At 41.8% G+C, this 14779-nt stretch overlaps 3 non-coding genes across 3 annotated transcripts; all 3 read right to left on the reverse strand.

Moving 5' to 3' along the window:
* Nucleotides 1–533: 533 nt before the first annotated feature.
* LOC141636143 (small nucleolar RNA R71) lies at nucleotides 534–640 on the reverse strand. The gene has a single exon (XR_012540775.1). It is a non-coding gene; the product is annotated as a small nucleolar RNA R71 (small nucleolar RNA).
* Nucleotides 641–7450: 6810 nt separating this feature from the next.
* Nucleotides 7451–7557, reverse strand: LOC141636001 (small nucleolar RNA R71). Its single transcript, XR_012540647.1, has one exon. It is a non-coding gene; the product is annotated as a small nucleolar RNA R71 (small nucleolar RNA).
* Nucleotides 7558–14364: 6807 nt separating this feature from the next.
* On the reverse strand, nucleotides 14365–14471 carry LOC141635867 (small nucleolar RNA R71). Its single transcript, XR_012540522.1, has one exon. It is a non-coding gene; the product is annotated as a small nucleolar RNA R71 (small nucleolar RNA).
* Between the last annotated feature and the right edge of the window lie 308 nt (nucleotides 14472–14779).

Here is a 14779-nt window from a genome sequence, read left to right on the forward strand (position 1 = left end):
AGTTGAGACGATCACAAAGGGTATTACCGACAGAGGAAGAGCTGAGTACTTTGTCAAGCTACTACGAGAATGTTCTGTTTGAAGAAGATCCACCTACATCTCCTGCTTCAATTTCATCAGCTGAGACAGTCACTTCTCCAGAAATTCCAGTCAAGGCTGAAGAAGCAACCATTGCTAGTCACTCAGAGCCGACAGCTGTGAATCTCTACAAAGGATTCGAACTACCTGGGGAGGCGAGAAAATTTAAGCCAAAGCCTTCCTATATTAACCTGGTTGAGAGAAACCAGCTCGAGGGAGCTGCAAATGAAGATGCAGCCAAGCATATGGAGATTTTTCTTGATTATTGCTTCTCTTTAACCCCGCCGACCTGTGTGACCCAAGACCAGATCAAGGAGACCATGTTCATTTTCTCCCTTCGTGATGCTGCAAGAGAGTGGTATAGAGATCTGGATCGAGCCGTTCATGGGATCACCGACTGGAATTCCTTAGCCCTGGCATTCTACAAAAAGTAATTCTCCGCCTCGAAGACTAATGCCATTAGAGCTGAGATAACGAGCTTTAAACAGGGGCCTGATGAGAACTTTCATGAAGCATGGGTCCGTTTCAAGAAACTGGTGCGAACCATACCGCACCATGGGTTCGAAAAATGGAGTCTTTGCAACCAGTTATATAATGGGCTGTATGACGATCAGAGGGCTATTTTGGATGCTGCAGCCAATGGCCGATTTGCTGAGAACATGGGAGAGACTAAGGGATGGAAGATTATAGATGATTTGGCCACTCATAAGGCTCAATATGGGAATTCGAGAGGAAACCAGAGGAGAGCTGCTGAATCTTCCTCAGTTGCTGCACTAGAAGCTCTCACTACAAGGTTTGATAAATATGAGTTGGGAGGAGCTTCTAAAGGAGGGATGTACCTTGTTAACGCTGTTTCAGACGGTCCTTTCGTCTGTAGAAGATGTGGAGCTGAGGGGCATGTCTCAGAGAATTGTTATGTCCCCTTTGAATCTTGTGCTGCCTTTCAATACTATAGGCAGACAAACACGTACTATGAGCCGAATGTCCACCCCAACTTGAGGTGGAGTAGCAAGAATTTCCTGAATCCGACTCAACCTCCACAACAGCAGCAGCAGCAGCAAACATATGTGCCTCCACACAAACAACCATATCAAAAACCTCCCTATGTGCCGCAGCAGCAACAATCCCAAAATTCCGAGTTCACCGAGTTGAAGAACTTATTGCTGAAAGAGTCCCAAGCTAGAGAGGCCGGGATGAAGATGCTAGACAGCTAAATTGCTCAATTGGCTAGCAAGAGTACCACTCGAGCTCCGGGACACTTACCGACTCAAACTGACCATAAAGAGACCCTAAATGCCATAACTTTGAGGAGTGGGTCCACCCTGGAGGGGCCTGCTATGGTCGAGGATGATGCTGCAAAAGATGAGGCAAAACCGAGTCAAAACAAAGCTGGAATGAGCAAAGGAAAGAAAAAGGAGTCTACCAGGTATATCATTCGATCGACTGACATACCCGGTCGATCTACTGAAGTGCGGGTTACAGAAGCTTCTGGTCCTGTTCAACTCAGTCGATCGACTGACATCACTGGTCGATCGACTGATATCGCTGCTGATAGTGAGCTTTTCGTCCTCCGATGCCCGACAACTTGAGGGATCATTTGTTTCGGGGCACGACAGTCCCGAAAATATTGGGAAAGACCGAGTCTTTGATGGGTCAGTCCCGGCTCCGAAGTACGACCCGATGTCGATCAATTGTTCACATTTTAGACGGTCTGAAGAGGGTTCAAGCTTCAACAAGGAGAAAGTAGTGGACTACCAGCCTAAGTCCACGGATACCGGCATGCGCGATTTAGAGGAGAGGGCTAAGCTACTTCTTACAGCCCCATATCCGGAAAGACTAGTGACGACGAAGGAACAGGTATCTTTCAATAAATTTGAAAAAGTTATTCGCGGCTTGAATGTACAAGTGCCTTTCCTAGAGTTAGTTAATAAAGTGCCTGCCAATACTAAATTCATGAAACAACTCTTGTCTAAGAAAAAGTCACTTGAAAATGTGCATACCTTCGCATTAACCAAAGAGTCATGCTCTTATTTATCTCACACTGCACCCCATAAGCTAGAGGACCCGGGTAACTTTTCTGTTCCTTGTAATATAGGTACCTTCTCTATTGAGAAGGCATTGTGTGACCTAGGACCTAGCATTAGCATCATGCCCTTGAGTCTTGCTAGGAAGCTCAAATTAACTAGGTTCGCAGTGACAGACATGACAGTACAGATGGCTGACCGATCTGCGGTCCAGCCAATAGGAGTCTTAGAAGACATCGCCGTGTAAATAGGGAAGTTTTTCTTCCCCGTCGACTTCGTTGTACTTGACATGCCTGAGGATGCCCATATTCCCATTATTTTGGGTAGGCCATTTTCGCACACCTTTGGTGCGAGTCATAGATGTCGGTTTAGGAACCTTGACCTTCAAAGTGGGCAAGCATTCTATTGTCTTTGCCAGTAGGCTAAGAAAAAGGACCCCATGTGGCTGTGACTTGTAATACGGTTTCGACAAGAAATCGTACTTTGTCTTCCCGATATGCCTATCTCTATTCCTTTTGTAACCCCTCCGCCCCAGATTGGGAGCCAATTGGAGGAAGATTTGTCTATTTACGATCTGCGGGATTTGGTTTGGGAAGGAAGAGCTGCAAGTCACCCTAGCTGCGAAGAAGCCAATCATTTCACGAGGATGTCTTGGTTGCCTTAGCAATGGCACTGATGAGGAAGCTGATGATGAGTCGGTCAAGGCAAGAAAGTCCGATTTGGATTCTGACAAGTCTGAAGAGGTCATTGACTGGGGAGATGATGAAAGTGTTGATCCGTTGAGCCATATCGACGTCGATGCTAAGAAGGGTGCAGCTGATAAGATAAGCACCGTTGAGGCTACCTCTAGTAGCCAGAAGCCGACGAATTGGGCCATTCCGTGGCCGTTCTTGATCAACTACTAGTTCATCACATGTTTTCCAAACATTTTATTTGCTTTTGTTAGACACTTTTTATTGCTTTTTTGTGCGCGAAACTTCGCATTTTATTTTGCTTGCTTAGGATTTTATACGCTTTAGACTTTATTTTGGGTTTTGCGCAATTTTGGGGCGCGTATTATTGTGCATTTACAGGTTTTTAGACCTCCTTAGCTCAAGTAATCGAGCAAATACGAAGAAATAAGAAGTTATAGCGATATCGTCGTGTCGATCGTGGGCTATATAGTCGATCGTAGTGCAGTTTCGGGAGCTCTTGTTTCCTTTCACCTCGGTCGATCGACTGAGTGATGTGGTCGATCGACCGACCTGCACTGCTGTACCTGTTTACGACCTCTCCCCTGCTGTGTTTGGTTGATTTGCGGAATTGAGGGAGTTTTCTACTCCACTTTATCTTCTGTCATTTTATTTATTTCTTCTATTTTTCTCAATTTTGCACATAATACCGCTTCATCATTGCTTTCTCGATTTATACGTGGTTTTTTGTTTGTCTTTTCAGGCACTCATTAGTAGCACTGCTAGCTACTGAAACCTCCTAGCTTACATTTGGTTTGGGAGGTTTCCTTTCTTTGCGCTCAAAGTCTTGTGAGTTCGAGTTCCACTTCATGTCATTTTTATTTGTTTATTTTCTCGCAAATTCCCATTTCTCTTTTCTTCATTACATGATTTTGCACAATGGGGACATTGTGCGATTTGGTTTGGGGAAGGGTTTTGCGTCGCATATCATTTGCTTGCATTCACGTTTACATTCTGTTTTGCATTGTTTATTTCATTTTATATATGTATACCAAAAATTCAAAAATCCAAAAAAATTGAAAAATTTCAAAAAATTTCAAATAAAATGCACGTTTATTTTAGCATATGGGTCGAGTCGGAAAGGTAGTATTTCAAGGATGATATTGCATTTGCATTTGTTTATGCCTAAGCCTTGCTTGATTCACATGTTATTAGTAGAATCATATAAGTGCATATCTACGAGTTTTCGTTAAATTTATTGCTGAACTTGAGATTTGACTTTGAAAGTTGGCAAACTACATCATATTTCTGAGATTTAGAGCCTATAACTGGTGACATCTATGACCAGTTTATCTAGGATGTGAGTTAAACTCCTTATGAGACATGTCAAATCAATTTGCATAAATATGAACTTAATCTGCTTAATACCTGTATGCATTCGGTTTGTGGTTAGTTGACACATGTGGTAGAGGTTTCCCTTTTTTTCGTTTTGCCCATAAGCTCCACACTGCCAAAAATAGCCTTTTTGTCCCATTACTACATCCTACATGTAGCCTGTCCTTCGTCAAGCTAATAGTCCATGTTTTTGGGATTGTTACTTCGTTTTTTTTTTGGTAGCCAATTTCTCTTATTTGAGGTTTTGTTGGGAAGATGAAATGAAAGAAAGGAAAGGAAAAAAAATTCGAAAAAAGAAAAAAAAAGAGAGGTTCTATACTGTTGAAGTAGTCGATCGACTGGCATCATAGGTCGATCGACTGAGGTTCGAGAGAAAGAAAAGAAATCAATTTCGCATAATTCAAGCTTTATCTTATGGCGATTATTGCTCCCATGTATTATTCATATCCTATGGGGAGTTAGTTGATTACTTTTATACCTGGAGATTGTGAGAGTTGGGCTTGCTATAGCACCGTTTCATTTGATTTTGAGCAAGAAGTTGGATGTTGCCATATGGTTCCGTTTTGGTACTAGCTTGATCACCTGTACCTCCTCATTTCCATAAAATGTTTTGCCTCTTCTTACTCATACCTCACATATCCATATATACCTCGGCATGTGTCTTGGTCATCTGTTTGGTTGGAATGCATATGTACGGTTGTAGAGATTATTTTCATATTAGACTGTAGGCATGTTCTTATAGGTCGTAGTTAGGTGAGAGTCTTTACAAAATGAATTCTTTCTATCCTCTTATATATTCACCTGTGCTTATGTGTGATATGAGCGACCCGTGAGAGTCCAATTTGATAAGTCTCTATGGTTGACGGTTCAGCAGTTTTTAACGACCTTATAACTCGTTTGCATGATTCGCATTACTAATTGATTGTTAGTTATTCCATTAAATTGGTTTAGGCTTTACATGTTGTAATTCGCTCTGAGATTGAACTCGTTCCATTAGGTCATTAGATCGAGTCTAGTTCTTGCTTGGGGACAAACAAGGGGTTGGTTTGGGGAAGTTTGATGCGTGTCTTTCATATGATGTTTTACATCCCATTTTACACGCATTTCAGAACTCATTCATGTAGTTTATGCTACATTTCTCCCTATTCCCGTCTACTTCCGCATTTTTGTACATTATTACAGAAATGTGAAGAATCCAGCGGAAATCGAGCTAAATCCGTCCCCGAGTATCCTGCATTGCATTGGACGTGAAGTATTCGCTTAAGGAACGAGCTTGGTGCACAATCCAAGGCCCAAAAGACAAATCCACGAGATTATAGAAGTCAAGTAGCAGCTAAAGCAGTCGATCGACCACTACCTTCAGTCGATCGACCAACCATCGGGTTCCAGAGGCTACTGTACACTGCTACTCAGTCGATCGACCGCCACTCTTAGTCGATCGACCAAGCCGCTATCCCGGACGAGAATTAAAAGATCGAGATTTATCAAGCCCATGAGTTATTAGGTTTAGGAATTATGTTACGTATACTTTCTATATAACGTAACCTAGTTCGACAGAGAATGATTCAGAAATTTACATAAAGTTTTACATATAGTTCTTTAGAAATAATTAGGGTTCGAGATTACTTTCGGTATTGAATACAATTCACTTTGCCAATCGGTTTTGTTCTTTTCCTTCACAATTCACACGGTACTCACTGGTTTTATTCTGTTATTTTATTTTCGTTCATAGTTGTCGAATTGCTAGATCAGTTCCCAAGCCGAATTGCCATCTATTGTTAATTGTTTATTTTACCGTTTCAAGCATGAATTCTTCTGTCTATCTTATTAGTTTTGTTGCTGTTATCGCCCTTAGCATGAGTAGCTAAAGAGTTTGTGCTAGGATGTAGGGGAATTATAGTGTAGGCGGCAATATAATGAACACGGCCTGAATCGCGTGTCAGTCGATCGACTGCCATACCTGGTCGATCGACTGACCACGTGAGGTTTTATTTTCGTTTTAATTGTTTTAATTCTTTATTCGACGAATCGAGTGCACACGACTAGTTGAATGCTTAATATATGACTGACCCATTTGATCGAGAGATAGGGACAGTTGTTAGATCACCAATTAAAATGACTAAACTATGCTGAGATCGAAAGATAGGTAAAGTTTAGACCGTAGTCACTTTTCAGGACGAAAGTTAGTATTAGTGATATTAGGGACCTATAGCGATATCGAAAGATGCTATTTGTTAAGAGTGGACCGAGAGGACCTCTTTATTTCCCGCCTCATGTGTTTGATTTAGACTGTTTAGTATCTTTGCCGCCGAAACTATAACGAACCGACCATCCTAGTACCTCTTTTTATACTTGATTTCATATATTTCATTAGCTTACATTTCTTTTTCTTGCTATTAGTTATAGACCAAATCCTATCAACCCCCACTTTATTGTTACCTTAGACCAAATTTAAACAACTAGAAATTAAATACGCCTCTCGTGGTTCGACCCGATTGCCCGGTAGCTATAGTTGTAGTTGGAGATTATAAATTTATTTTTGACACCTCACGACGGGTATCAAATTTTGGCGCCGATTCTTGGGAGGCAATTGTTCTAATTTTTAGTTGTTTTTATTTAGTCTTTACGTAGTTTAAGGGACTTAGTTCCTTAAACCTTTCTTATATTCTTTTTGTAGTTTCTTCTTATGCGCGAGGTCACGTGGGGTGGTGAACTAATACCATTCAATCCACGAGATCGAGAAATCCTTGCGCGAGTTGAGACGATCACAAAGGGTATTACCGAAGCAGGAGAGGAAGAGCGAGTACTCTGTCAAGCTACTACGAGAACGTTCTGTTCGAAGAAGATCCACCTACATCTCCTGCTTCAATTTCTTGGTGAGGCAGTCACTTCTCAGAAATTCCAGTCATGGTGAAGAAGCAACCATTGCTAGTCACTCGGAGCCGACGGTGCGAATCTCTACAAAGGATTCGAACTACCGGGAGGCGAGAAAATTCGAGGCAAAGCCTTCCTTTATTAACCTGGTTGAGAGAAACCGATTCGGGGAGCGCAAATGAAGATGCAGCCAAGCATATGGAGATTTTTATTGATTATTCTTTGCTCTATACCCCCGCCGACCGGTGTGACTCAAGACCGGATCAAGGAGACCATGTTCATTTTCTCCTTCGTGATCTTTGCAAGAGAGTGGTATAGAGATCTGGATTGAGCCGCTCATGGGATCACCGACTGGAATTCCTTAATCCTGGCATTCTACAAAAGTACTTCTCTGCCTCGAAGACTAATGCCATTAGAGCTCAGATAACGAGCTTTAAACAGAGGCTTGATGAGAACTTTCATGAAGCATGGGTCCGTTTCAAGAAACTGGTGCGAACCATACCGCACCATGGGTTCGAAAAATGGAGTCTTTGCAACCTTGATTCTATGATGGGTCTGTATGACGATCGAGGGCTATTTTGGATCTTTCGACCAATGGCCGATTTCTTTGAGAACATGGGAGAGACTAAGGGATGGAAGATTATAGATGATTTGGCCACTCATAAGGCTGAATATGGGAATTCGAGAGGAAACCGGAGAGGAGAGGCTGCTGAATCTTTCTCTGTTCTCGCACTAGAAGCTCTCTTTGCAAGGTTTGACAAATATGAGTTGGGAGGAGCTTCTAAAGGAGGGATGCACCATGTTAACGCTGTTTTGAGACGATCCTTTCGTCGAAGAAGTTAATGAGCCGAGGGCATGTCTCAGAGAATTGTTCTGTCCCCTTTGAGTCTTGTGCTGCCTTTCCACACTATAGGCAGACAAACACGTACTATGAGCCGAATGTCCACCCCAACTTGAGGTGGAGTAGCCAGAATGTCCTGAATCCAACTCAACCTCCACAACAGCAGCAGCAGCAGCAAACATATGTGCCTCCACACAAACATCCATATCAAAAACCTCCTTATGTGCCGCAGCAGCAACAATCCCAAAATTCCGAGTTCATCGAGTTGAAGAAATTATTGCTGAAAGAGTCCCAAGCTAGAGAGGCTGGGATGAAGATGCTAGAGAGCCAAATTGCTCAATTGGCTAGCAAGAGTACCACTCGAGCTCCAGGACACTTACCGACTCAAACTGACCAGAAAGAGACCCTAAATGCCATAACTTTGAGGAGTGGGTCCACCCTGTAGGGGCCTGCTATGGTTGAGGATGATGCTGCAAAAGATGAGGCAAAACCGAGTCAAAACAAAGCTGGAACGAGCAAAGTAAAGAAAAAGGCGTCTACGGGTATATCGATCGATCGACATACATGGCCGATCGATCGGCGAAGTGCGGGTTCTGAAGCTTCGGTCTGTTCAACTCGATCGATCGATCGACATCACTGGTCGATCGGCGAGATCGGCTGGCGATAGTGAGATTTTTCGTCCTCCGATGCCCGACAACTTGAGGGATCATTTGTTTGGGGCACGACGGTCTCGAAAATATTGGGAAAGACCGAGTCTTTGATGGGTCGATCCGGCTCAATACGACCGATGTCGATCAATGGTTCACATTTGAGACGGTGTGAAGAGGGTTCAAGCTTCAACAAGGAGAAAGTAGTGGACTTCCAGCCTAAGTCCACGGATACCGGCATGCGTGATTTAGAGGAGAGGGCTAAGCTACTTCTTACAGCTTCATATCCGGAAAGACTAGTGCCGACGAAGGAACAGGTATCTTTCAATAAATTTGAAAAAGTTATTCGTAGCTTGAATGTACAAGTGCCTTTCCTTGAGTTAGTTAATAAAGTGCCTGCCAATACTAAATTCATAAAACAACTCTTGTCTAAGAAAAAGTCACTTGAAAATGTGCATACCGTCGCATTAAGCAAAGAGTCATGCTCTTATTTGTCTCACACTGTACCCCATAAGCTAGAGGACCCGGGTAGCTTTTCTGTTCCTTGTAATATAGGTACCTTCTCTATTGAGAAGGCATTATGTGACCTAGGACCTAGCATTAGCGTCATGCCCTTGAGTCTTGCTAGGAAGCTCAAATTAACTAGGTTCGCAGTGACAGACATGACAGTACAGATGGCTGACCGATCTGCGGTCCAACCAATAGGAGTCTTAGAAGACATCCCCGTGTAAATAGGGAAGTTTTTCTTCCCCGTCGACTTCGTTGTACTTGACATGCCTGAGGATACCCATATTCCCATTATTTTGGGTAGGCCATTTCTGCACACTGTTGGTGTAGTCATAGATGTCGGTTTAGGAACCTTGACCTTCAAAGTGGGCAAGCATTCTATTGTATTTGCCCAGCCGGCTAAAAAAAAGGACCCCATGTAGCCTGTGACTTGTAATACGGTTTCTGACAAGAAATCGTACTTTGTGCTTCCTGATATGCCTATCTCTATTCCTTTTGTAACCCCTCCGCCCCAGATTGGGAGCCAATTGGAGGAAGATTTGTCTATTTCTAATACTGCAGGAGCTGGTTTGGGGAAGAAAGAGCTGCAAGTCACCCTAGCTGCGAAGAAGCCAATCATTTCACAAGGATGTCTTGGTTGCCTTAGCTATGGCACTGATGAGGAAGTTGATGACGAGTCGGTCAAGGCAAGAAAGTCCGATTTGGATTCTGACAAGTCTAAAGAGGTCATTGACTAGGGAGATGATGAAAGTGTGGATCCGTTGAGCCATATGGACGTGGATGCTAAGAAGGGTGCATCTGATAAGATAAGCACCGTTGAGGCTACCTCTAGTAGCCAGAAGCCGACGAATTGGGCCATTCCGTGGCCGTTCATGATCAACTACTAGTTCATCACATGTTTTCCAAACATTTTATTTGCTTTTGTTAGACACTTTTTATTTCTTTTGTGTGCGCGAAACTTCGCATTTTATTTTGCTTGCTTAGGATTTTATACGCTTTAGACTTTATTTTGGGTTTTGCGCAATTTTGGGGCGCGTATTATTGTGCATTTGCAGGTTTTTAGACCTCCTTAGCTCAAGTAATCGAGCAAATACGAAGAAATAAGAAGTTATAGCAGTATCGTCAGTCGATCGACTGGGCTATATAGTCGATCGACTGGTCTGCAGTTTCCAGGAGATACTATTCCTTTCACCTCGGTCGATCGACTGAGTGATGTGGTCGATCGACCGACCTGCACTACTGTACCTATTTACGACCTCTCCCCTGCTGTGTTTGGTTGATTTGCGGAATTGAGGGAGTTTTCTACTCCACTTTATCTTCTGTCAGTTTATTTATTTCTTCTATTTTTCTCAATTTTGCACATAATACCGCTTCATCATTGCTTTCTCGATTTATACGTGGTTTTTTGTTTGTCTTTTCAGGCACTCATTAGTAGCACTGCTAGCTACTGAAACCTCCTAGCTTACGCTGGTTTGGGGAGGTTTCCTTTGCTGCGCTCAAAGTCTTGTGAGTTCCCGAGTTCCACTTCATGTCATTTTTATTTGTTTATTTTCTCGCAAATTCCCATTTCTCTTTTCTTCATTACATGATTTTGCACAATGGGGACATTGTGCGATTTGGTTTGGGGAAGGGTTTTGCGTCGCATATCATTTACTTGCATTCACGTTTACATTCTGTTTTGCATAGTTTATTTCATTTTATATATGTATACCAAAAATTCAAAAATCCAAAAAAATTCAAAAAATTCAAAAAATTTCAAATAAAATGCACGTTTATTTTAGCATATGGGTCGAGTCGGAATGGTAGTATTTCAAGGATGATATTGCATTTGCATTTGTTTATGCCTAAGCCTTGCTTGATTCACATGTTATTAGTAGAATCATATAAGTGCATATCTACGAGTTTTCGTTAAATTTATTGCTGAACTTGAGACTTGACTTTGAAAGTTGGCAAACTACATCATATTTCTGAGATTTAGAGCCTATAACTGGTGACATCTATGACCAGTTTATCTAGGATGTGAGTAGAACTCCTTATGAGACATGTCAAATCAATTTGCATAAATATGAACTTAATCTGCTTAATACCTGTATGCATTCGGTTTGTGGTTAGTTGACACATGTGGTAGAGGTTTCCCTTTTTTCGTTTTGCCCATAAGCTCCACACTGCCAAAAATAGCCTTTTTGTCCCATTACTACATCCTACATGTAGCCTGTCCTTCGTCAAGCTAATAGTCCATGTTCTTGGGATTGTTACTTCGTTTTTTTTTTGGTAGCCAATTGCTCTTATTTGAGATTTTGTTGGGAAGATGAAATGAAAGAAAGGAAAGGAAAAAAAATTCGAAAAAAGAAAAAAAAAAGAGAGGTTCTATACTGTTGAAGTAGTCGATCGACTGGCATCATAGGTCGATCGACTGAGGTTCGAGAGAAAGAAAAGAAATCAATTTCGCATAATTCAAGCTTTATCTTATGGCGATTTTTGCTCCCATGTATTATTCATATCCTATGGGGAGTTAGTTGATTACTTTTATACCTGGAGATTGTGAGAGTTGGGCTTGCTATAGCACCGTTTCATTTGATTTTGAGCAAGAAGTTGGATGTAGCCATATGGTTCCGTTTTGGTACTAGCTTGATCACCTGTACCTCCTCATTTCCATAAAATGTTTTGCCTCTTCTTACCCATACCTCACATATCCATATATACCTCGGCATGTGTCATGGTCATCTGTTTGGTTGGAATGCGTGTACGGTTGTAGAGATTATTTTCATATTAGACTGTAGGCATGTTCTTATAGGTCGTAATTAGGTGAAAGTCTTTACAAAATGAATTCTTTCTATCCTCTTATATATTCAACTGTGCTTATGTGTGATATGAGCGACCCGTGAGAGTCCAATTTGATAAGTCTCTATGGTTGACGGTTCAGCAGTTTTTAACGACCTTATAACTCGTTTGCATGATTCGCATTACTAATTGATTGTTAGTTATTCCATTAAATTGGTTTAGGCTTTACATGTTGTAATTCGCTTTGAGATTGAACTCGTTCCATTAGGTCATTAGGTCGAGTCTAGTTCTTGCTTGGGGACAAACAAGGATTTGGTTTGGGGAAGTTTGATGCGTGTCTTTCATATGATGTTTTACATCCCATTTTACACGCTTTTCAGAACTCATTCATGTAGTTTATGCTACATTTCTCCCTATTCCCGTCTACTTCCGCATTTTTGTACATTATTGCAGAAATGTGAAGAATCCAGCGGAAATCGAGCTAAATCCGTCCCCGAGTATCCTGCATTGCATTGGACGTGAAGTATTCGCTTAAGGAACGAGCTTGGTGCACAATCCAAGGCCCAAAAGACAAATCCACGAGATTATAGAAGTCAAGTAGCAGCTAAAGCAGTCGATCGACCACTACCTTCAGTCGATCGACCAACCATTGGGTTCCAGAGGCTATTGTACACTGCTACTCAGTCGATCGACCGCCACTCTTAGTCGATCGACCAAGCCGCTATCCCAGACGAGAATTAAAAGATCGAGATTTATCAAGCCCATGAGTTATTAGGTTTAGGAATTATGTTACGTATACTTTCTATATAACGTAACCTAGTTTGACAGAGAATCATTCAGAAATTTACATAAAGTTTTACATATAGTTCTTTAGAAATAATTAGGGTTCGAGATTACTTTCGGTATTGAATACAATTCACTTTGCCATTCGGCTTTGTTCTTTTCCTTCGCAATTCACACGGTACTCTCTGGTTTTATTCTGTTATTTTATTTTTGTTCATAGTTGTCGAATTGCTAGATCAGTTCCCAAGCCGAATTGCCATCTTTTGTTAATTGTTTATTTTACCGTTTCAAGTATGAATTCTTCTGTCTATCTTATTACTTTTATTGCTGTTATCGCCCTTAGCATGAGTAGCTAAATAGTTTGTGCTAGGATGTAGGGGAATTATAGTATAGGCGGCAATATAATGAACACGGCCTGAATCGCGTGTCAGTCGATCGACTGCCATACCTGGTCGATCGACTGACCACGTGAGGTTTTATTTTCGTTTTAATTGTTTTAATTCTTTATTCGACGAATCGAGTGCACACGACTAGTTGAATGCTTAATATATGACTGACCCATTTGATCGAGAGATAGGGACAGTTGTTAGATCACCAATTAAAATGACTAAACTATGCTGAGATCGAAAGATAGGTAAAGTTTAGACCGTAGTCACTTTTCAGGACGAAAGTTAGTATTAGTGATATTAGGGACCTATAGCGAGATCGAAAGATGCTATTTGTTAAGAGTGGACCGAGAGGACCTCTTTATTTCCGCCTCATGTGTTTAATTTAGACTGTTTAGTATGTCGCCGAAACTATAACGAAGCAGACCATCCTAGTACCTCTTTTTATACTTGATTTCATATATTTCATTAGCTTACATTTCTTTTATCTGCTATTAGTTGTAGACCAAATCCTATCAACCCCCACTTTATTGTTACCTTAGACCGAATTTAAACAACTAGAAATTAAATCCGCCTCTCGTAGTTCGACCCATTGCCGCTAGCTATAGTTGTAGTTGGAGATTATAAATTTATTTTTGACACCTCACGACGGGTATCAAATTTTGGCGCCGTTGCTGGGGAGGCAATTGTTCTAATTTTTAGTTGTTTTTATTTAGTCTTTCGTAGTTTAAGGGACATCCGTTCCTTAAACTTTTCTTATATTCTTTTTGTAGTTTCTTCTTATGCGCAGTCACGGGGTGGTGAACTAATACCATAATCCCGAGATCGAGAAATCCTTGCGCGAGTTGAGACGATCACAAAGAGTATTACCGACAGAGGAAGAGCTGAGTACTCTGTCAAGCTACTACGAGAACGTTTTGTTCGAAGAAGATCCACCTACATCTCCTGCTTCAATTTCTTCAGCTGAGACAGTCACTTCTCCAGAAATTCCAGTCATGGCTGAAGAAGCAACCATTGCTAGTCACTCAGGGAAGCCGAACTGCGAATCTCTACAAAGGATTCGAACTACCTGGGGAGGCGAGAAAATTCTAGGCAAAGCCTTCCTATATTAACCTGGTTGAGAGAAACCAGTTCGGGGGAGCTGCAAATGAAGATGCAGCCAAGCATATGGAGATTTTTATTGATTATTGCTGCTCTATACCCCCGCCGACCGGTGTGACTCAAGACCAGATCAAGGAGACCATGTTCATTTTCTCCCTTCGTGATGCTGCAAGAGAGTGGTATAGAGATCTGGATCGAGCCGCTCATGGGATCACCGACTGGAATTCCTTAGCCCTGGCATTCTACAAAAAGTACTTCTCTGCCTTGAATACTAATGCCATTAGAGCTCAGATAACGAGCTTTAAACAGAGGCCTGATGAGAACTTTCATGAAGCATGGGTCCGTTTCAAGAAACTGGTGCGAACCATACCGCACCATGGGTTCGAAAAATGGAGTCTTTGCAACCAGTTCTATAATGGGCTGTATGACGATCAGAGGGCTATTTTGGATCTGCATGACCAATGGCCGATTTTCTTTGAGAACATGGGAGAGACTAAGGGATGGAAGATTATAGATGATTTGGCCACTCATAAGGCTGAATATGGGAATTCGAGAGGAAACCAGAGGAGAGCTGCTGAATCTTTCTCTGTTGCTGCACTAGAACCTCTCACTGCAAGGTTTGACAAATATGAGTTGGGAGGAGCTTCTAAAGGAGGGATGTACCATGTTACTTATTTGTTTCAGACGATCC

Source organism: Silene latifolia, chromosome Y (assembly GCF_048544455.1).
Source record: "Silene latifolia isolate original U9 population chromosome Y, ASM4854445v1, whole genome shotgun sequence".
Taxonomy (NCBI): Eukaryota; Viridiplantae; Streptophyta; class Magnoliopsida; order Caryophyllales; family Caryophyllaceae; genus Silene; species Silene latifolia.